Here is a 24,597-nt window from a genome sequence, read left to right on the forward strand (position 1 = left end):
GCAGCTGCCCTGGGGTCTGTGCTGGGGGACACAGTGGCCACAGGCTGCCAGGAAATGCCCCTGGGCCCCAGCATCCCTGTAGGCTGTTAACGACCTGAGGCTGGGGGAGACAGAGCCGGCCCAGCCCTGGGGCAAGAGAGCCTCCCAGCCATGGGGCCCTGGGGCTGACTGGGAGAAAATTTACTCCCAGTCAGCATCTACATGTGCACTACTTCATAGTAACTAATTGCGAGTAAATTTGTTACTTGCATTTGCAAGTAGAAATTTTACTTGTGATTAGAGAGATTTACTACACAGTAAGCATCTACATGTGTAGATGCGGACACTTACTAAGCAGTAATTTGGTTTACTGTAGATGCACCCAGTGTGAATTTAGACCTTAATCTCTCTTTGCCCCAGATCATAATCTGTAAATAAGACCACCACTTCCTTGGTCCCTCTGCACAGTCCATCTCTGGGCCACAGAATGTCTTCTGCCATGTGTACATACAGCCCCTGCTACAGTGGGGTCCTGAGCTCAGCCAGGGTCTCAAGGCATAAGTGGAAGATAGATAATAAATAATGTCCTCTCTCTTCAGAAGCAGCTACATGAAAGGCTGCTGTAGGAAGTTATGTGAAAAATATGCACGGAGGAAAAAAAAAGTTTCTTCCTTTCTTTTATCTGCAAGCTGTTGACTTATTTCCTAAAGAAGGTGAGTTTATTTTCCTTCCAAAAATAATCATGAATCTTACAAGTACATTAGACTGATCATTTAAAGCCCATTGAGTGTCTTACAAATGAGACATACAGATCTAGATAAATTTGGAAGCACATTATTCTAACGTCTGTCAGAACTGTGTCAAATACTTCTGCCTTGCTGCCTATTACATTACCCAGCCATTAAACATGTATTATCTTTTGAAGGAAAAGCAGAGATTAATGACCCAAACCAAAATGTTGAATTCACTGAGCAAGATGAGGTAGACATATGAAACAACCCAGCAAACAGAAGCAAGAAACATTAACGCTAGATAAATAATAGAACAAAAAGGTCAAAGGAGGAGAAATTAATGGGATGTTATTTTAAATTATTCCTATTCTACTCTCACTCTTTAAAAAATTTAAGCAGACAAAATTATATTTACATTTCTTTCAACTCTCTTTCCACACCCAGGCAATCTCTCAGCGACTCAAACTTCTTTGCAGTGCAGCAGAGCTCAATCGCTGCAGAACTGCTGCTTGTTTAGGGTGGAAGAACGGAGGCTGTGATACTTACTGGCTTTTAATATTTTAGAGGATCCTTTTTTGGTGAGAAGGGGTCTTCAAGTCTGGGAACCTTGTGAATTCATCATTGCAGATCCGTGGCTGTGTGCTACAGAAGTCACCGTTCTGACTTGGTAGGAAACTCAGCGGACTGCTTGCTTCTCAGTGCCCGCACCGCTGCTCTTCTTTCATTGCTTAATCATTTTTTGGTATGCTTCATGCACTTGTCCGTTGCTGAAATTGAAATTTGTTACATAAAGGATATTAATGTGGTTAATAAGACAAGCAATCGCCCACCAGTGGCCCTAGACATAACCAATAATTTTTTAATGATTTTTTTATTGTTACAATTTGCTATCATAAAAGCCACAAGGCCAGTTTATGCCTGTTTCATCTCTAGCAAGAGGCTTTCTGGTGGGAAAAAAAAGGGGATTGCATAGTTTTAAATACTAGCACTTTTTCTCCAGCCCCCAAGTGTTCGGATACATAATTTAATCAACTCTTATTAGCCAGTAAGGGATCAGTTTGCTTCAGAATGACCATATTTAGTACTAATGGAAAACATGAAAAGGCTGCTCAAGGGAGCAGATCTGTGTTGGTGGCAGACGAAGCACCGGGCAGCAGACTGGGCAGCAAGGCCGCAGGTAGAGTCGAGGACAACCTGGGGAGCCGAAGCAGCAGCAAACTGGGGCCTGATGCACGCATGCACACGCACACCTGAAAAGCACTAAGTGAACTACATAGTGCAAAGGGCTATCTCATGTTCACGTGTTGTGAGACAATTTATTGTCCAGGCAGATTGCAGGAGGCGTTACGCTGTTGCTTCCAATGGAAAGCACAAATCACGCACTGGTTCAGATCAAAGGAGATGAGCCTGCCCCTGTTACAGCTAATGCTTTTTGTTCTTTGAGTTCAAGTGAGAGGCTTGGCAGAAAGTCCCAGGTTCAGCCCCCACTGACAAGTGCAGATGGAGAGCAATCACTATAAAAGCAGCCAGAGACAGAAGGAATGGATGTCAGCGAGCTGTTCGTTGTGCTGGGATACAGATAAAACCCAAATGTGCTGGAGCACACATAACCAAGGAAAGGGGTGTGAACAGGGCACAGAACCAGAGGCAAATGCGATGCTACCCTATGAAGTGGAAAAGGGACTATGCTTCCTGGGTGCTTTCATGGAAGAACAGCCTGAGCCCAAAGGATAGTAAAGGCATCTGCAATAAGGGACACCAGAAATAAAGCAATTTCCTTCTTATGGCTCGTACACTGTAACAGCTCTCACAGCAGAGGGAATAACCGGTGCTTAGTACAAATGTTACTGGAGACTGAGCCTGACCTCCAAAGGAGATGTAGCAGAAAATGCAACTGTCCCTTTTCCTTGAATTCACTTGTGTAAAAAATGAACAGTGGCTACAGATTTGAGAGTACGGGCCATGGAGCTGGATGAAAACCGGTGCCTCGCTCCTGTGTAACACGGTGCACTTCCGGGGTGGCCGGGACAGCCCCTGGTGGCCACACCTCACCCATCCTCCTACCTGGACTCCCCAGTTTGGCCTTGCCCTCTCACTTGCCATGCTTTGAGTTAAGATATATCTTAGGAGGCTGCCTTCGGGGCCTCGTTCCACCCTACTCAGCATGAGCCTGCTGGTCTGCCCAGTCCTTGCACCCTAATCTCTCCAGGCTCACTTGGTCTCTGTCTTTCCATCCTGGGCCCCTGGGCCCTGTCTCACCCTCAGCTGGACCTCACCTCTCTGTGGTTCCCCAAGCTTTAGCACTCACAGCCCTTGCAGGGCTCTGTCTGGGCTTCAGACCCCAGGGCACCCCACCATGGCCTCCTCCTCCTCTGCAAACTATCTTAAGCACTGTGGCAAGAACAAACCCCAAACAGAAGCAGAGCATATAGCGTATGTCCTTGTACACAGCTCCCTCCAGATCCTACACTCAGGGGGATCTGAGCCAAACTGACTCCCTGGCTCTGGGGAGCTCACGTCGCTCCTGACTCCTCTTCTGACCACTGCTTCCCTTGCAACGGGGCTCAGGCTCCCCTCACCATCTCTCATCAGGCTTCCTCCTCTGTAACCTACGTTTCCCCTTGCAGTTCTGCCTCCTAGCACTAGGCACAGGGGTTTGGTATTATGCCCTTCCCGTGTTTGCCTGAGCGGTCTGCCATCTGTCCCTGTAGACCTTGCTTTGCTCTGTCCTGCAGCCATTATGCAATCCGCTGTCTGCCCCACTCGCAGTAACAGAGGCTGGCCCCCTGTTACATCCTATTAAAGACGCACATTGGTTCTGAAGACTGACTTTTAGTGTTAGGTCAGCTGGTGGGACTGCAGAACCTGCAAGGTTTTGTGGAAGAGACCATGCTGGGGGGAGTAGTAGATAGGCTGGAGGGTGGAGGGTAGGGCTAAGATTCAAAGAGACCTAGGTGCATTGGAGGACTGGACCAAAAGAAATACCATGAGGTTCAACAAGGACAAGGGAAAGTCCTGCACTTAGGATGGAGAAATCCCATGCACCAGGACAGGGCGGGGGCTGACCGGCTAGGCACAGCTCTGCATAAAGGACCGGGGGGTGACAGGGGACGAGAAGCTGAACAGAAGCCAGCAGTGCACCCTTGGTGCCAAGAAGGATAACAGCATCCTGGGCTGCATCGGTAGGAGCGCAGCCAGCAGATCGAGGGCAGTGATTCTTCCCCTCTATTTGGCACTGGGGAGGCCACATCTGGAGTCCTGTGTCCAGTTGTGCCCCCTCCCCCCACTGCACAAAGGATGTAGACAAATTGGTGAGGGTCCAGTGGAGGGCAATGGAAATGGTGAGAGGCCTGGGGCACATGAATAATGAGGATAGGCAAAGGGAACTGGGCTGAGTTAGTCTGGAGAAGAGAAGACTGGGGGGGATTTGAAAGCAACATTCAACTCCCTACAGGGGGGCTGCAAAGAGGATGGAGCTGGGCTGGTCTCAGTGGGGGCAGATGGCAGGGCAAGGAGCAATGGGCTCAAGCTGCAGCAAGGGAAGTTTAGGTTAGATATTAGGAGAAAAAATACCTGTCTCATTAGGAGGGTAGCAAAGCACTGGGACAGGTTATCCAGAGAGGGGTTAGAGGTTTTTAAAACCAGGCTAGACAAAGTCTAGTTGGAGCTGGTCCTGCTGCAGACAGGGGCTTGCACTAGATGTGACCTCCTGATTTCCCTTCCACTCCTAATTGTTTATGATTCTATGACTTATGATTGATGAAGATTTGAATTTTCTTTAATGTCTTGGGGGAGAAGCTTCTCCTGATGCTTTAGTGTTTCAATCTCTGCCCAACCTGATGTTAAGGCACCACAAGTTTACTCTGCATTTGACTTCACCCTCAGATTGGGCATTGATCTGGCTGTCACGGGAAGTTATGGATGCATATTGGACTGACTCAGCCAAGGTGCCTCATATCCCTAAATTGGAAACTTCATCCCTGACTTCATGTTGTGGCCAGTAGCATGATAATAACTCTGTTACCTGTGGCAAGTTCATGTATCTGAGACGAAATCAAATAAAAAGCCAGACCTCATCCTTCCCTTGTTGATGAAGGAAGGTTTGTAAGTACCTGCTGGGAATAAAGGTATTTGACACTTGCACTTCTGGGCATGTATGGGAGATCATTTTGGAGGGTCACTGAAAGATAGGATAGGGTAATGTAGCTGTAATGGTCCAGAAATTGTGAGACAGACAAGGATTTCTTATGGTGATATGTCCTGCATTCAGTAGTTTGTCTAAGTCTATCCCAGATGCACAGTTGATCCAGTAAAAGATATCCCGCCTCTCACTCAAAGATAAGGCATGAAAATATTTAAAATCAATACTCATTCAGGATTTAACCCATGCACAACAATGAGGAGGGAAGATATCTAATGGAGCAGTCAAGTTACTGAGTAGCATCTCTCTGCATCCTGCTAGGTAGAATTAGGCGAAATAGAAAAGGGACGATTGGTAGTACATTATACTACATGAAAATAGCATCTGTATATTTGGCAGACTACAACCTGTACAGACAGATCACAAACCATTACAGCCTATGCTTAATAAACCATTAGGAAAAGCATCTTCTGGAGTTGAGAAAATACTGTTACCACTGGAAAAGTATTTATTTGCACACTGTGAGGTCCTTACCAAAAATAGACATAATATCATAGATGGCTCAGTAGAAGAAAAGACACACACTGACAGAAGAGAGACTATTTGCTAATAAAACTAATGGAGACACTTGACAGTGAGTTCAGATAGAGGCTGAAGACACAAAATGAAGCTGTATTACAGATAATAATACAGAATTATAGAATAGCTTGGAAAGACAGGGCAGAAGGGTGGAACTGTGGATGACAGTAAACTATTTAGGGATGCAGGGCAAAATAGCCATGGTTAAGGACAAAGGGCATTTATACACCTCCTTTTTTGTTCCGCAATGTGCCAGAGATCCACCGTTTTGGAGCAGACTTGATTAATCGAGTTTGGTCCTCATGTGAGTTGATGTGAACTGTGCTGCGCCATGTGCAGTTGTATATATGGAAAAATGCACATCAGCGCACAGAAAATGGCAGCAGCATGCTATTGAACTAAAGCACCTCCAATGTGTTTTAGTTCAAAACTGCACCACCACCATTTGCTCAGCGCTGATGTGCATTTTGTCACTTGTACAACTGTAAGTGTTGCAGCACTGAGTGCTTTCAAAGTGCCTATCGCTGCAGTGCTTGCATGTGTAAAAATGCCCAAAGTGCTCACATGAACAGAAGCGAGAACAGGGCTAGCATACGCAAAGAACTAAAACCCAGAAAATGCTCCTTATGGGCTGACCAGAAATGATGTGGGGTACCCAGAATGCCATAAAGACACTCCTGACCTCAAAACAGCGTCAAGAGCTGACACCTGACATCTCACTCAGGCAAAACTCTCCTCTCAGACAATATGGAACAAGAACACGTTTTGCATGGAGCTCAGGGCCTCGTTATACCTTATACTGTAAGACACAAATCTTAATCAACTTCGTGCTGTCCAGCTCAGTGGAGCAGGCACACCTTAAAGCAAAAAAACCTCCTGCACAGCTGTGACTTGCCACCAGAGGCTTCGTGAGCAGGGGCAGGACTAGGAGCAAGGGGCGGGGCTAGCTCTGGAGAAAAAGGGGATTGAGCCCCTTGGAGCTCAATTAGCGAGTTGGCTCACTGCTCCCGCTGAGCAGAGCAAGTGCCACAGCCCCGGAGGCCCGGTGGCCAGGATCTCTCCCACTGCTGCCTGGACAGGTTCTTGGCTTGAGCTCTGAAGGGCCTGATCCTTCTTTTTTCTCAGAGCCTGCCCTCCCATGCCACTGCCGGTGGGAGCAGCGAGTCAGTCTGTGTGCTGGCAGGAGGCACCATGGCTGTCAGGCACTCTGGGGCTGTGGTGCTTGCTCTAGCTCATGTCCCGGGGGGAGGGAGAAGAGCCATGCCCAGCCCTGCTGTGCCCCAGCATCCACACTTGCCCTGATTCAGGAGGGGCCACTGCAACCTGGGATGCTGGAAGACTTCAGATTAGATGGAATAACCCTGGGGAGTGGCCACAATTTAATGGAACAGATGGAAAATTAGGTGGATTATAGATAATCCTGTCCTGGAGTGGCATAACTCTAAGCCAAATAACAAGCACTTTCAGCCATGGGTGACTGGTGCCACCTTAGTAAGGGGGGCATGTGTCCCCCCTCCCCCCCCCACAGCCAATCCCACCGACCGGGGAGGGGGGTCCCCCAGGGCCGATCCTGCCAATAAGGTAGCCGATCTCAGGACAGTCAATCACTGTGGCCAATCGCTGCAGCCGCTCCTGGGAGTGGCTGCAGCAATCAGCTGGTGCTTTCAAGAGTGGCACCAGCACCCCCACCTGTCCCCCCTGCCCATCTCCTAAGCGGTAAGTGTGGCCAGTCAGGGGGCACACCAATGTTCTCAGGGGTGCACATGCACCCCTGTGCACCCCCTATGCATTGCCATTGCTTTTAGCCACTTGAAGGTGTTACTGTGCAGCCAATCCTGGGGTTAAGAGCTCCAGAAACTCCTAAAATTTACCTATGGAACAAGACCCTTAGAGATAATGAAGACAGACACTTTGAAAAAATGACATGATTTTATAAAAGGGGTCTGATTAAAAGAAAAAAATATTCAGGGCTTTACGAGTGCTAAACTATGAGCTGCCGTCAGTGTAATAGAAATGTAATGCTGGCAAGTATTCCTTGGGTCATCAAGTCTAGTCCCTTGTCATCGTGGGCAATGACGTAATAAAAATTGGGTAAAAGAGTTGGCAAAATCCTCACAGTTAAGCATCCCAGTCACAAAGCACCTCATTAAAAACTTAGGTTTGTTAATGCAAAAAACAAAACAAAACAAAAAGTAAAAAAGAAGTCATTAGGATGTATAGGGCCACCAGCAGTGCATTGATTCATATCCTCTCTTGACTTCCATTACACTCTTTTCTTCTGGTTTTTCTCCTGTGGTTCAATTGTTCCTTCAAATAATTTTTCAGAGGATCCTACTTGTCCACATTGCAGCTCCTTGGGGGTTCCCCAAGGCTGTCTCTTTGGGCTCCTTCTCATCCCCTCTCCCCATACCTTTGGATACTGCATCCACAGATACAAATGCAAGTACCAGCTCTGCTGACAACTCCCAGATAGGCCTGTCTCCAGATTTTTCTCCTTTTGTCCAAATTGAAATCTTAGTTTCTCTCCAACTCCTCTTTGTGAATGTCAAGCCAGCAACTCAAACTCGACATAGCTAACCTGCAGTGTGTAACCTCACCTCCAAACCCCTCCCTGCTAATTCCTTTCAATCACCACAGACAACACAACCGTCTCGCTTATCATTCAGCAATGTGACCCACTGGTTGACTTTAACTTATTTGGGGCTGTGTTTCCTGTGCAACACTCCTAAGACATTCACTTCCTAACCATCTGCATAACTAAGGCACTAATCATTTCCTTTTTCAATTCTCCCAGCGGTCGTGATCAGCACCGTATTGTCCCTGTGGCATCCATTCAGGATGCTGCTGCAAAGATTATTTTCCTAATTCATTGTTTGGACCATGTCAGCCCTTATCACCACATCTCTCTGCTAGCTCCCTCTTCTCTATCACTTCAAACTTAAAGTATTTGCCTTCACTTTCAGCTTCATTCACGCACTATTCCCACCCTCCCATCATCTTTCAGTCCATGTTGAGACGCTGACGGGGATCAATGAGAGCCACTTCCACGTAGTGATCCCTGGTAATGTCTCTGACAGCCAAGAGCTTCCCAATCGAAAAAAAAATGCCAAAGGTCACAAAGATAAAGATACAGACCCCATTTTTGCCACAGGAAAGAAGATGCTGACTCCTGCTTCCTATGAGTCCGTGATACCAGTCTCCTTCACCCACCTGTTAGATTTTCAAATAATCCTCTTTAAGCCTTTTTTTATGCTGCCCCACATGTACAGAAAGTTTCCCTTAAACTCCTACAAAGATGCTTCATACTTCTCCTATGAATACCTCTCTAAGACTTTCTCCTGTTGTCATACCAACAAAACTCTTCATAACAGCTAGATGACTGCTATGCATGGACTAGTAGCAAGAAGATTAATTAACATTTTCATGTTGTTTCATTGTACTTCCCTGCCTTTTATATTTTTCTATATGTTTTCTGTCTCAGATTGTAAGCTGTTTGGGGCCATCCTTTTGTCCTGTATTGGTACAGTGCCTAGAAAAATGGGGCCTAGCCTGTGATTGATCCTGATAAGTGCTACATCAATATAAATAACAAGTAATTTATCAAGATGTGATCAAGGTAAAATAGATTAAAGACTAAAAAATCTTGTTATCACTTTTTTTCTAATGATTACAACATCTATGCTTCCAAAACAGAGCCAGGCATTAGATTTCTCTTTGGAAGGAAACCATGACAATAAAAGAAAGTTCTGATTGAGACCAAAAAGTTCAGAAAATTTCAAGACTGTTTTGGTCATTATCAAATAAACTATAACGATGTCAAGTGTACAGTATATCAGAATCGTGGCAGGTTATAAAGAGCTGTTGAACTCTAGGAAGATGTATCCTTTGTGGGAGACAAAAGCCTACACAGTCATGACTATAAACCCCAGGAAATATAATCTCTCTCTCTAAATGGTAGACCAGGGAACATGGGGAAAGAATCTAAAAAATAATTTCATCTCTACTTCACAGAGGAGGTAGCCATGTCACAACAGAAAGAAGTGAGAAATGCCTATTACACTTTTTTTTCATCAACATGTCTACCCAGTGACTCTTTCATCTTTCATCTCTTTTATCTTCCTTCAAAACAAGTGTGGCCCTTGGGCAGAAATAGACTTTTCATCTCTTTTTTTAAAAGTGGTGCACTAGAAGAGCAATAATATTTTTAAATAGATTTTTCCTGTGGGGGAGATAGCCTTCCACTGGTGCAGCAAAGTGGTCACTTTTTCTTCATTGTTTCATCAAGAACCCGATGCATTTGCTTGATCCAACATGGCAGATGGCTGGCTTCAGCTCTTGTACCTGACACTCACAGCCACACCAATATTTCTAAGCATCCATGGCGAGAAACTTCAGGAAAGAAGAACAGGGAGTCAGAACATTGGTGTAATTCATACTCCTTTCCCCCAAGGTGTAGAAATGAAGACAAATGGAAAGCCCTGAGCAGAGGACCACTTGTTTGGATCACCATGGTTGACTGGTCTAACCCTGCAAGTTTGCTTTGATTTAGGCAATGAGCAGGGAACCATCTGAGGTCTTTTAATTACTTCCCTGTGCACTCCCAGGTTTCCATCGTTTTATACCTGAAGTCTTCTTTGAGGTGAAGGGTGCATGAATACCGCACAGAAATCTCCTGGTCCTTTTTAAGCCCTCCCCAGGTGGCTGCTCCCACCATCTTGACTCTTCAGGGAAGCTACCTCCTCCAAAATCCAGGAATGGCATTTGGGGGATGGAGATGATGACCTGTTTCAATACTGCCGCTATAATGCAAGAGGAATCATTCATCTGTACTGCTGGCCACTTATAATAAGCCAATACTGCATTTTCAGTATTCAGTGAAGTTTCCATAGTTTGTTAGCGCCATAGCTCCAGGTTTTAGAAACATAATAGAAACAAAGAGAGGCAACCTAGTGACAGATAATTCAGAAAAGGCTGAAGTATTCAATGCTTTTTAAAATCATTCTTCACAGCAAGGCCATCACCCAGACTACTGCACCTGGCAGCACAGTTTTGAGAGGAAGTGAGCAGCCAACAGTGGTGAATGAACAAGTTAGGGACTATTTAGAAAATCTGGATGTGTATGAGTCCATGGGGCTGGATGTGATGCACCCAAGGATACCGAGAGAGTTGGATGATGTTATTACGAACTGCAGGCCTGGCCATTATCTTTTAAAAAGTTGAGGTGACTGGGAGAAGTCCCAGGTGACTGGAAAAGGGCAAAAATAGTGCCCATCTTTAAGGGATGGGAAAAGGAGGATCTAGGGAACTACAGACCAGTCAGCCTCACCTCAGTCCCTGAAAAATCATGCAGCAGGTGTTCAAGGAATCCATTTCTAATCAACTGGAAGAGAAGATGATCAGGAACAGTCAGCATGGGTTCACCAAGGGCAAGTCATGGCTGATCAACCTGATTGCCTTCTGTGATAAAATGACTGCCTCTGTGGACATGGGGAATGCAGGGCTCTTAATGTGCATTAGCCAAAAACCACTGCACAGCAAAAATCATGCTAATAGCCTACTGTGCAGTGTTATTAGGCTAATGCACATTAAGCATCACTAAATAATGCACTGGTGCTACTGAACAGTAACTTCAGGTACTGGCATTTAGTTAGTACTTTATTAAGAAAATAGTAAACTAAATTCACAGTATCTAAGGTGCATTAATGAATGTGTAGACTCACCCTTGGTGGACATGACATACCATGACTTTAGCAAGGTTTTTGATAAGGTCTCTCATAGCATTCTTGCAAGCAAGCTAAGCAAGTACGGGTTGACTGAATGGACTGTAAGGTAGATGCAAAACTGGCTGGATCATTGGGCTCAAAGGGAAGTAATCAATAGCTTGATGTCTAGTTGGCAGCTGGTATAAAGTGGAGTGCCCCAGGGGTAGGTCCTGGGGCCGGTTTTGTTCATATCTTCATCAACAACCTGGAAGATGGGATGGAGTGCACCCTCAACAAGTTTGCAGATGGCACCAAGCTGAGGAGTAGTAGAGATACGCTGGAGAGTAGGGCTAGGATTCAGAGAGATCTCAACAAATTGAAGGATTGGACCAAAAGAAATCTCATGGGCTGCATCTGCACATGGTGTGGGCATTTGCTTTCCCAGGGACAACTAGCAGCAGCACACCTTATGCTGCCACTATTTATCCCCAGGGAATGCCCATGCCATGCACGCTTTGGCATGCAAGTTAGGCCAGGGTGGTAGGAGAGGCTGAGGCCAGCACTGAGCTGGCCCCAGTAGCCTTACCTGGAATCCTGGAGGACTCTGGGAGCTGCAGATGCGGCAATTCTGCTGTGTGGAGAGACAGTGCGTGGCTCTGGGTGACCCAGCTCTGCTTTTGAGCGGCACACGCTGCCCGTGCATGTGCTTCTCTGCTTTTTATTTTTCCCCCACAGGTTTTTTTGACCCTGGGATACCACATATGCAGCACGGAGAACAACTGAATGTGTGGACTGGGGCACCACATACTGCATGGCCACATACTACTGCACTCGTCTGGACATGGCCAAGAGGTTCAACAAGGGCAGGTGCAAATTCCTGCACTTAGGGCAGAAAAATCCCATGTACCGGTATAGGCTGGGGACTCACTGGCTGGGCAGCAGCTCTACAGAAAAGGACCTGGGGGTGACAGTGGACAGTAATCTGAACAGGAACCAGCAGTGTGCCCTTGGTGCCAAGAAGGCGAATGGCATCCTGGGCTGCATTGGGAGAAGTGCTGCCAGCAGATTGAGGGCTGCGATTCTTCCCCTCTATTCAGCACTGGTGAGGCCACATGTGGAGTCTTGTGTCCAGTTTGGGCCTCCTACTAGAGAAAAGGTGCAGACAAATTGGAGAGAGCCCAACGGAGGGCAGTGCAAATGGTTCGGGGACACAGAAATTGAAGGAATTGGGCATATTTAGTCTGGAAAAGAGAAGACAGGGGGACTTAATAGCAGCCTTCAGCTCCCTGCAGGGGGGTTGCAAAGGATGGAGCTGGACTGGTCTCAGTGGGGGCAGATGACAGGACAAGGAGCAATGGACTGTAGCAAGGGAAGCTGAGGTTAGATATTTGGAAAAAAGGTGCTCACTAGAAGGATTGTAAGGCACTGGAACAGGCTGTCCCGAGAGGTTGTGGGCTCTCCATCCCCGGAGACGTTTAAGACCTGGCTCGACAAAGCCTTGGTTGGGATGATGTAGTTGGGGCTGGTCCTGCTTGGAGCAGGGGATTGGACTAGATGTGACCTCCTGAGGCCCCTGCCAACCTGATTTTTTATGATTCTGTGATTCCACATTCGTAATAGCGGAGAAGAATCACATGACCTGAGGAGAGATACTTTTGACTGCTGAGCTGAAGAACTCTTGCTACTGAAGTATTAGGTTGTTCTGTAAGAGATATTTCCATAGGAACTGTCACTGTGTGTTTTTGGTCTATCTGTGGATACCTGCTTCATGTCTGGCGACCTACCACATAGCTCCTACTCTCAGGCAAAAATCCTGTCTGCTATACCTAATTTTATGACAATCTATCCACAATCTTTATGGTTGTTTTCAGCATTGTACAGAAAGACCAACACATGACAGAGCACAAGAATGGGAAAATTGACCACCACTAAAACCAGTTACAACTGAATATGTCTTCTACTGAATAGAAATCTAAGCGTCCCTCCAGCTAATAATCAAAGTCCTCAAGTGTGATTTCAGGATGTATTTGTTCTTCAGTCAACTTTTTAGCTCCTGTAAATCCAATTATATGATGATTTATTACAGGCTTTTTTGTCTCCATATTATTTCCTCTTTTACTTGCCTATTCAGAAGGAAAATCAATACTGAAAATATGCCCATTTTTTATGCAATAGTTTTGATGCCACTGTTTAACAGACTTCATTTTTAACACTTTTTCCAACAAAGTCAAGAGTCAACTTTACATGTTTGTTTCACTGCTGTTTTGAAAGTACCCTAAATCAATTCTTCTCTGGTGGTTCCTACACTCTTTAAATATAGGAAGGCGGTTGACATATTTCCCCAGCTGTTACATAGACAACCCATCTCTATATTTATTTTTGCTGCTCTTTTCCTGCTTTCTCAGTATCCAATCTATCAATTGTACCAATGCTATAGTGCCCTGAATTCTGCAGAATATTCTAGATGTGACCTTATGTTATCCTTTCATTGGTCCTTGGCAAAATCGGTGCCTCTGTCCCTGCAGCCCAAAGTGGTTTACTGTAGTCCTTTGCCAATTTTTATCCAATATGCTATCACTATTTTTTTCATCATCTTAATTTCCAGCCCTCTTCCCTTTGATGAATAGTAACATTTTGAATTATTTCCCAAAGTATAAAATACCTTGCATTCTTCTCTGTTTTTCTTCCCTTTACATGTAAATCCTTTTAAACACTGTGGGCATGTCTACAGAAGACAATACATAGCTGTAGTGATGAGCTATGGTGACATAGCTTGTCGTTATGGCAACGTAGCATCAGCAGGCATGAACCGTGATGCCACTGCTACTGTGCACTAGGGTCGGCAATGATCCATGTGGCACTGGGACTGTGCAGTACCAGTTCTTGTAGTAATTACTAAATGATTGTGCAGTAACAACTGTGCAGCTCAGTGCACATGTAGATGCACCCAATGTATCTCACTGGCATTATTTGGGAAGAAATCGTGATCCTATTGAAGTCAATGGCAAACTTCCCATCGAGTTCAGCAGAGCCAAGACTTTCCCCCTATGCTTTTCTGCTAGGAATAATAATGCTTCTGACATGTCTATTATAGCATTAAAAAAGATGTTAAATTAAATCTCTATGGTAGCCAACACCTCAGCGATTGGAAGGACATGTTAAAATTGCTAGAACGTGAGGTAAACTAGGATTTACATTAAGATTGGCTTGGATTTTTAGAACATTTGAATGTCCCCCCTTTTTATCTTGGCTTTGTGGAGTTGCTTCCAGTGCAGAAGGGCAGTCTATTATTAATCTTTCTTCATAAAATTGGAATTTTAAATTGGACAATAAAATAAGTGATCTGGCAGTACATCAGGTACTTCATGAAATGTTGCCCACTGATTGTGCGGATGTGGTTCCTGTGACTGAGCTTGAAACATTTTGGCCAACACTATCCATATGGTATAGATGCTGTCCTTGTGCTTCACATGGAGGCCATAAAGGGAAGGATGTACCAACTCCACCAAATCCAAATCTCCTCTCAGCCATGGGATTCCAGATGTCCAGGACTCAGAAGAAGAAATTGTGGAGAGTGGGACGTAGCAGGTGCATGTGAGTAACATGACTTAAAGAGCACCACTTCCTATGTGGGTAAGTCATTGCTTAGTCTCTTTCCTCTGATTGTCCATATAGAGCTATAGGCAGCCACTTTATAGGTGCATAAAATAGATATGTTTCTCAGCAAAGCTGTTGACATTCCCTAAGCAGTGGTGGTGTGCGGAGAGGCAGACGCTTCTGTGCTGTGGTGACGGGGGATATGATGAGTGTCTGAAATATATCTGGCAGTTCCCAAAAGGTGTAATTCATTTTAGTTTAATCGAACTTGGTTCAAAACCCTGGACAGTCTTACCCTGGGCCAATAATGCGAGGTCACGGTTGGCAGGGCTAACTGGACCTTGTCGTGCATCCAAAGGTGCATCTCAAGTAGAGCCAGGGAGGTGATCCTCCCCCTCTATGCGATGCTGGCCAGGCCACAGCTGGAGGACTGCGTCCAGTTCTGTGCGCTGCACTTCAGGAGGGATGTGGACAACATTGAAAGGGTCCAGAGGAGGCCACGCGCATGATCTGGGGACTACAGGGCAGACCCTACATTGAAAGACTGCGGGACCTGAACCTGTTCAGCCTTCACAAAAGAAGGCTGAGGGGGGACCTGGTGACTGTCTATAAACTCACTAGAGGGGACCAGAAGGGTTTAGGGGAGACACTGTTTCCCCGAGCGCCCCCCAGCATGACAAGGAACAATGGACACAAGTTATTAGAGAGTAGATTTAGATTAGACATCCGCAAGAACTACTTCACGGTCAGGGCGGCTAGGATCTGGAACCAACTTCTAAGGGAAGTGGTGCTGGCTCCTACCCTGGGGATCTTTAAGAAGAGGCTTGATGACTACCTGGCCAGACTCGTTTGAGTCCAGTCTTTTCTCCCGCCCAGGTGGGGGGTCGGACTTGAAGATCTACAAGGTCCCTTCGACCCAACTTCTATGATTCTGTGATATGATTCTGAGACTGACTGGCGTAACTTTATAGTTGGTATCATAGTTGGTAGAGTCAGAAGGGATCTGAGCAGATCATCAAGTGCGCCCCCCCGGAACTGAGACATCAAAATTGGTCATGGTCACCCATGAAAGTGTTGTCTCTTTTGGGGTAATCCCAGTGGTTTTTGATGCAAGGCAGCTAGCACTGAAGCTTTTTGCAGAGTACCAGGTGCATAGGATGAACCACATACTACACAGAAGAGGGACCATGGGGCCCTGCCACGGTGGAAATGAATATCTAGAATTCAGTTAATCATGCCACTGGCATCATAAACCTTAATTGTGTATTTGAGTACATGCTTATTGAACTTAAAAGGTGGCTATGGGCAGCAACTTGAAGAAGGATTGCGCTTTTTTTCTTCCCTGAGGACAGCCAATTTAGAGGAGAGTGAAGCTTTACTTCAAAATTATCTTCAAAACTATATTCTGAGGTCATGGAGCTTCCACAAAAAAATTGCTAGGCACTTTATGCCACTTTTGGGAGAACACTTAATTACATTGGGAGTTCAAAACTTTTCAACAGATTTCTAGAGCTAGATATCTGCAAATGATGGGTCTAAGTTGCAGTCTGGTGTGTACAAGTACTCTTTCTGGGTAGCTAATCAGAGGGAAAAAGCTGGATATTAAATGCATGCCTCATTTACAAGTTGAAAAGGCTTTGGGTCCTTTTGTTTTGACTTCTGGCCCTGGAGGCATAATTAGTGATAATAAAAATGTTGGAATATCTTTTCCTGATCACAGCTGAACTCCGACTGTGACCTTTTGTTCCATGTGGGAGATAGGGACAGCATTTTCTTTCAGACTTGACAGAAGAAAACAGTTTTTTTTCCTGGAAAAAAAATGCTCAGGGAATGACACTGCTGTTAGTCAAAGCACTCCAGTAAAGTCTAAGGAGTTACCCATGTGAAACCAGAGTAAGTAAAAAAAGAATCAGCTTCACAGTATTTACGTGTTTCTGGATGTGTCTTTGATTACTCAAGACAAGGGATGTGAGACTGAGTCACTGGAACAAAGGCTGTTAAACTTGGTGCTTTTTTTATCCAGCTAATCTTAGATTTCTCTCATTTTTTTAGATTTTTGGAAGGTGAGGGAAGCAGGAGGAGTGTGGGGGAGAGTAATAGATACATTTGTGAGGATTCTGTTAGCACAAAACTGTTTAAAATCAAACCCCCGTTCTCCAGATTCAAAAAAAGAGAGCCCTCCAGTTACTGCTGATGTTCTAACGAAAAGTACCTGACTTACCAGGGTGTTAATTAATGTATTCATGGATTTGCCCCACCATGTGATGTATTTCATACCGTGTAATTTTGAATGGAGACTACTCTGTCTTACAATTTTGTACTTTCATATTCTTGAATCTATTAGGCAGCTTCCCCGCCTTTTGCTCTGGAAATGGAGGACTGATTTGATTCCTGTGAATGACTTCCTTTGTTTTTTAATTACCTGTACTACTAAAACACTTAAAGACCCTCCAGGAGTCCCATTGCAGGAGATTCTGCACATGTTTAAAATAATATTTCTTCATTGCTCACTAGTGTATAAACTGGGTGCTTCTACATGCGCATTAAGGCACCTTAGACACTGAAAGGCAAAAATCTAGAACTGTTGGTTCAGAAATGCTCTTGTAGACCAACTAGGAATTTGCAAAGTAATTAAATAAATAAAAATCTTTTTCTGCATGCTTTCAGGCTCAAACATCCTTCCATCAGGCTCTGGGAAAATTAATGATGCTAACGAGTCCCCATAGGTAGGAAATAAACTTCATTTTTGCACAGAGGGAGCTGGAGATGGAAATATGTCCCAACAAGAAGGATTTCTAGCCTCCCTGCTTGCCATCTGACACCTCCAGGGAAGGAATCCTACCTGATGTACACAACAAAGAGCAACTCAGAAGGACTCACAAAAACACTCTCATGGACCCAGAGGGACAGATTTCCATCTCCAGCTCCCTCTATGCAAAAATGAAATTTATTTCTTACTGCTGCAGAGCACTCAGGTGCCCTGCCCTGAGAGCAGAAAACAGCTCAGGAGAGACCCCTAGTGGCAAGAAGGAGGAGGCCCAGCTGCCAGTTACCAGGGCAGCCAGAGTAACAGGTGCTGGTTGCCAGGACAACCACTGGGGAGCCAGCTGACAGGAAGGGGCAGGGCCTGGCCCATATAAGCCCAAGCGTGAGGCCAGGAGGGCACTTCCCCTCTGGTGGCCAAGGGAGGAGGAGCTCGGCCAGCGCGGACAGAGGGGAGAACCCTGACTGCGTGAGCAGCCCCTGGTCACTGCTGGGGGCTGGAGTATTTCCCGGTAGGGATTGAATGTTGTTTGGCCGGACAGTTTAGCTTTTTATGTTATAGCCTGGGGGCTTTGTGTTCGCTGTTTTGACCAGAGGACCTGGTGAGGCTATTAGGGGTTGGAGGAGGCCTCACAGGGGCTCCACAATAGCATGGGGATCCTGGCACTAGAGAGGGTGCAGTATTTGGGGTGCATTGACCCCAGCTCCAGAGCAAGGGGGGGACAGCAACAACCCCCTAGGAGGTAAAGGAGAGGGCCAAGTTACAAGAGGGCCCAGGTCAAAACCATGTCAGTACCATCTGCGAGGCTTGGGATGCGGTGTAGGGGAGGAAAAGGAGCCGCAGATAGTGCCCCCTAGCACTGGGGTGCCTAAAGCTAATTACATCAATCAATTAATCAATTAAGATCAAGGCATGGCAGGTGAGTAAACAGGCGGTTGGCCCATAACAGGAGGGTGGAGTCTCCAATAGAAAGGCTCCAGTAGTGATACTCCTTTCACACCTACCTATAATGACTTTTTACCATATTTAATTTTCCCAGAGCCTGATGAAGGGTGTTTGAGCCCAAAAGCTTGCAGAATTTTTTTTTTTTAATATTTTTTTGCAATTTTCTAGTTGGTCTAATAAAAGGTATCATTCTGAGCCAAGAGTCCTAGATTTTTGCATTTCTTTTCATCTCAGACCAATATGGCTACCAAGTACATCCCTTAAATACTGAGAATTTAGTTTAGTACTGGCTTAATAAAGTAGTAACTAAATGTGAGTACTTAGTGTTACAGTACAGTAGTGCCGGCACATAGTTATTTAGTGATGCTTACTGTGCATTAGCTTAATAACACTGTGCAGCAAGCTATTAGCATGGTTTGTGCTGTGATGCGCTATTGCACAGTGTTATTAAACTCATGTGCAGCAAGCATCTCATGCAGCTGCGCCCACTGAGCACCAAATGTTGGTACCAAATTCTGTCTTGGGCATGCTAATGGAATGAGCCCAGAGCTGTGGTAAGCACATTGCCTCAGTTTTGGGGTTTAGCACACACAATGCTATCCTATGTTTTAGCGTGGAAAGTCCTAGCACAGTCCAGATGTAAAATAGGCATGCTCAGCAGTACTTCTGAGCCTAAAGAATTCAGAAAACTGAAGGATGTTAAATGCTGGAGAAGGGACCAAGATATCAAAAGGGTTTTAGACAAAAGGCTGGGTCAAACCAGTGCTCATACATGACCCACAATCCCAACTCATTCTTGTTTGGTGTTTTGTCTTCCAGATCTATCTCTTATGACTGTGCTATAATCTAAGAATCAGATTTCATGTACAAAAATGAAGTTAAAAAGCACCGAAAACATGATTTCTAAAGGCTCATAAACCAGATAGAATATTAAGCGAATCTTTATTTAGTTTGAAATGTCTTATTGGTTTTAAGATATTCTTCCTGGTTTTTTTAGTTTAGGCTTGTGGTTTTTGAATAGTTGGGGTAGGTGATAATATATAAGCCAAACTGAGGTTAATTTCTACCCAATAGCTTGAATTATGAATAAAGCAATATATAGTTAGGATTATCATTATCAGCAGCAGCAACCCCTTGCAGTCAAGGATGATTACCTTATCTGTGGGTCTGAAGATGGCTAACAGGGCCAATCCAGGATCGACACGTTCTACAGCAACTTGGGCATGTGTTCCTGTGTGGGGTGGGTGACTGTAGATTCTTGGTCCGGTCCATGACATGCTGTTTCTGATGCTCCCGCTTTTCCATCCTCTGTTGTCGTCATGAGGTTTCAAAGTACTAAGATCCTTGCAGCAGACTCTTCTTCTATTTGGGGCGGTCCTGGGAGATAATCACCCAGGAGCTGATGTTGCATTCTTTCAAGTTGGCCTTGAGGACGTCTTTGAAGTGCTCTCTCTGCCCTCCTCTCAAGTGTATGTCATGACAGAGCTGGGAGAATAAAACTTGCTTCAGGAGTCTGGAGTCAGACATCCAGATAATGTGGCTGGCCCAGTGAAGTTGATGTTGGATGATCATCACCTCCATGATTGAGGTGTTTGCTTGTGAGAGGATACTAATGCCCGTCTTCCCACTAGATTCAAAGATCTTCTGCAGGCTGTGTTGATTCTACTTCTCCAGCAACCTGAGGCGTCTCTTATACATTGTCCACATCTCAGCTCCATACAGTACGGTAGGGATCACAACTGCTTGATAAACCATGAGCTTGGTTTCAAATCTGATGTCATGATCTTCGAACATCTGTGTCCTCAAACACCTGGAGGCTGCACTTGCACATCTGAGGCAACGTTGGATTTCTTTGATATCAGCTTTCTGCGAGCGACGGCTTCCGAGGTACAGGAAACACTCAACGTTCTCAAGAGTCTCACCATAAATTTGAATGACCAGATCTGCGGACGGCTCATTAAGAGACTGTTGATGGAGGATTTTATTCTTCTGATTGTCAAGCATTACAACTTACCTTCCACTTGGTAGTTTAGCTGTGCTCTGACTGGAAGCTTGTTGGTAGCAGATGTAGCACCTTGGCAAGGAATATTAAGTACAGTGTTGAAGCAATGACACAGCCTTGCTTAACTCCTGTCTTAACCTCAAAAGGATCTGTGATAGATCCATTACTGAGAACCACCAGTCACATATGGTTATGCAACAAGTGAAGAATCGTTATGAATTTTGGTGGGCATCCTCCACAGTGCTTCTCGGTTGACAGAGTTGAAGGTTTTCATCATGTCAAAGAAAGCTATCTAGAGAGCTTTATGCTGTTCCTCAATTTTATGCTGCAAGATGCATGTATGCTAAAATAAAATCTCTTTCTCTTTGCAGTATTTCATATGTCCATGCCACACACTGAACTACTAAAGAACTTGAGTGAACACATCAGTCTTGAAAGCATCTATTATTTTATAGATGCTCACATCAGATCAGGACCTCAGTGTACAGGAAGTTGATTGGACATAACCTGGTAGACAGCTCTTTTACCAAGGAACCTGTAATCTATATCAACAAGACAAATAAAGGATTATTATCACCACTGAAAAGATGGGGAATTCAAGCAGAATTAAATCAAGTGACTTACCTCAAAATCACAGAGCAAGTCTGTAGCAGAGTCCAGAATGAAACCCAGAGACCCAGTCCATGGCCATGCCCACAAAGCCACCTTCCAGAGTTGAGACCTTAGGGCAGCTGAAACAGGAATAATGAAAAAGAAGTGTACTAAAAATCAACTTTGAGAATAACAAATCAGTGAAATGTGATTCCAAATTTATGTTAAAACTCTGTCTCTGCTCACCAAGTTGAAGAGGTCTACTTCTGCATGGAAAATTCCTCATATTAATCACATCTCTCATCCCAACAGAAAATTGGTATCTGCGGTAACCAAGGAAAAGATTTAAGAGGTTGTTTACCATGGAAAGACTATTTAAACTAATCAACTACAGTGGTTTAAATACATCAAAGAAGTCTTTGTATTTGTTGACTTACAGAATATATTACTCAAATGCAATGCTGATGCTGTGCTATAGGAAGCATGCCAAGCTGGTATCTGAATAGATGTATCCATATTACTCTGCAGTAGAAAATCTGCTTTTCCTCAGATGTGGCTCTGTGGTGTACGCCTTTCAACCACCTTTGAAAAGTGTTGCCCTAATGTTGTGAGCAGGGTGAACAGAGTTAAATCACTCATTGCAACAGTGTAGTCAGTGCTTGGTTCTGCTTGGAGTTGATCATGTTTTCAATTGTTCCACAGGAGACCATACAAAACCTTCAGGAGAGAAAAGGAGATGCAGAGAGGGGGTGGGAAAAGGGACACAAAGGACACAGTGAGCCAGGATGAGGAGGAAAGGGAAATATGAAAGCTGAGAGAAAAAACACACTCTGGAAAGAAAAGGCTGCATATGGCTTGGGAACAGAGGAATTACAGTTGCCAGAGAAGGAGAAGAAGAAAATAAAAGAAAGAAATGCAGGAAAATAAATTAGGAACGTAGCCTTGGAAGGAGCCATTGAGTTCAGTCTCCTGCATTTTCAGGGAAATGTTAAGCCAAGGAATCCCTATAATCACCAATTCAAACTCTCACCCACTGTATCCAAAACATCAGGAATACCCTATCACACACTACAGGTATAACCAGATGAAGCAAGGGCACTGCTAATGCTTGTCCAGTGAAGAGACAGGGAAGCAGTTGATTAATATATGCTTAAATTTAAAGAGAGCATTTTTTCCCTCTGCTCCTATGCATTGGTGTTTTCTTTCTGAGAAATGGCTCACCTATCCTTTGAAACCTTCTGTAGAAATGTAGAAATAATAGAATGGCTCTTCATATTGAACTAGGACTGCTGGCTTGTTATTCTGGCTAGTTTAGCTTAGCTTAACACTTAATGGATGCAGCTACATGCGTGGCTTACTGCACTTACTGAGCAGTAAAGCATCACAGACCACCTCACCAGGGATATGAGCTGGACCTGGAATCCCACCAGAGGAAATGCCTTGCTGGACTTGGTCCTTGCCACAGGCAATGACCTGGTGAGGGATCTGCGGGTGCTTGACTACCTAGGCATTAGTGACCATCATGTGCTGGAATTTACTATCCATCACAGAGTGGTAAAAGCAAGCAGTAAGGCAAATCTCCTTGACTTCAGGAGGGCCAACTTCAATGAGCTAAGGAAATTAGTAAGAGAGACACTGGGGACTCGGAGGTTCAATGAGATGCAAGTCCTGGACGGGTGGTTGTTCCTTAAGGAGGTGATCCTTCAAGCTCAGAGGAAGTCGGTCCCAACGAGAACCAAAGGAAGCAAGAGTGCTAAAAAGCCACCTTATCTCAGTAAAGGCATGCAGGAGGGCCTGAGGGCAAAAAAGGTGGCATGCAATAAAGGAAGCAAGGGGCAGTCACCAAGGAGGATTGCACCACCATTGCTCATGCTTGTAAGGAGGTGGTTAGGAAGGCCAAGGCAGAGATGGAGCTAGGGCTCGTGACCAGAACTGAGGATAACAAAAAGTCCTTTTTCAAATACATAGGGAGTAAAAAGAAGGCACCAGGTAACGTGGGGTCCCTACAGGACAGGCTTGGTAATCTGGTGATTGCAGCAAAGGAAAAAGCTGACCTCTTCAATGAGTTCTTTACCTCCATATTTCTGAGCAGGGACCAGGACATCTTCCCCACTAGGATTATGGACAGGCTCAGGGGAGTTGATGCCATGCCTAGGGTCAGGGACAATCTACTTAGGGAAATCTTGGAGGGGTTGGACATGTATAAATCAGCAGGACCAGATGCTCTGCATCCGAGGGTACTGAGGGAATTGGCAGAGGTCATAGCAGGGCCCCTAGCATAGCTGTATGAGTGCTCGTGGTGCTCTGGCCAGGTCCCAGAGGACTGGAAAAGGGCCAACGTGGTCCCCATTCACAAGAAGGGGAGAAAGGAGGACCCACATAATTATAGGCCAGTTAGTCTCACCTCGGTCCTTGGGAAGACCTTGGAGAAAATTATCAAGAAACACATCTTCAAACTCATCATGGGAGGAAATGCTTAGGGGCAACCAACACAGGTTCACTCTGGGCAGATCCTGCCTGACTAACCTGGTTTCCTTTTACGACCAGGTCACAAAGTCCTTGAATGCAGGCATTGAGGTGGATGTTGTGCACCTGGACTTCAAGAAGGCCTCTGACACTGTTTCTCACCCCTTTCTCATAAAAAAAAACCCTACATGACTGTGGCATTGATGCCTACACAGTCATATGGGTGGCAAATTGCCTCAATGGTCACATCCAGAGAGCGGTGGTGGATGGGTCATTTTTGACCTGGAGGGATGTGGGCAGCGGAGTCCCCCAGGGCTCAGTCCTCAGGCCTGTGCTATTCAACATCTTTATCAGTGACTTGGAGGTGGGTGTAGAAAGCACGCTATCCAAATTCACTGATGACACAAAGATGTGGGGAAAAGTGGGGACACTGGAAGGGAGGGACAGAATCCAACTTGATCTGGACAGGTTACAGAGGTGGGCAGATGAGAATAGGATGGAGTTCAATGCAGGTGCAAGGTGCTGCATCTAGGGAAAAGGAACCTGCAACACACCTAACAGGCTGGGGAACTCCCTTCTCAACAACAAGGTGGCTGAAAGGGATCTTGGAGTCATTGTTGACTCCAGGATGAACATGAGCCACCGATGTGAGGAAGTAGTCAGTAAGGCCAACCGCACCTTGTCGTGCATCCACAGATGCATCCCTAGCAGGTCCAGGGAGGTGATCCTCCCCCTTTATGTGTCACTGGTCAGGCCGCAGCTGGAGTACTGCGTCCAGTGTTGGATGTCGCACTTCAAGAGGGATGTGGCTAGTATTGAGAGGGTCCAGAGGACGGCCACTTGCATGATCGGGGAAGCAGGCCAGGCCCTATGAAGACAAAATAAAGGGCATGAATATATTCAGCCTCCACAAGAGAAGACTGAGAGGGGATCTGGTGGCCATCTATAGGCTCACCGGGGGGACCAGCAGAAAATAGATGAGGCTCTTTCCCCCAGGCACCACCTGGGATAACAAGGAATAATGGCCACAAATTGATTTAGAGCAGGTTCAGGCTTGACATCAGGAGGCATTACTTTATGGTTAGGGCTGCCAGGCTCTG

General features: G+C 45.3%; 1 long non-coding RNA gene across 1 annotated transcript; it reads right to left on the reverse strand.

Annotated features, from left to right (window-relative positions):
- Nucleotides 1-19,538: 19,538 nt before the first annotated feature.
- On the reverse strand, nucleotides 19,539-21,354 carry LOC149872420 (uncharacterized). Its single transcript, XR_016440622.1, has 3 exons — nucleotides 21,278-21,354; nucleotides 21,065-21,171; nucleotides 19,539-20,982 (listed from the first exon to the last, which is right to left on the reverse strand). It is a non-coding gene; the product is annotated as an uncharacterized LOC149872420 (long non-coding RNA).
- Nucleotides 21,355-24,597: the final 3,243 nt, after the last annotated feature.

Source organism: Crocodylus siamensis, chromosome 2, assembly GCF_052110815.1.
Source record: "Crocodylus siamensis isolate JL-2025a chromosome 2, ASM5211081v1, whole genome shotgun sequence".
Lineage (NCBI taxonomy): Eukaryota > Metazoa > Chordata > Crocodylia > Crocodylidae > Crocodylus > Crocodylus siamensis.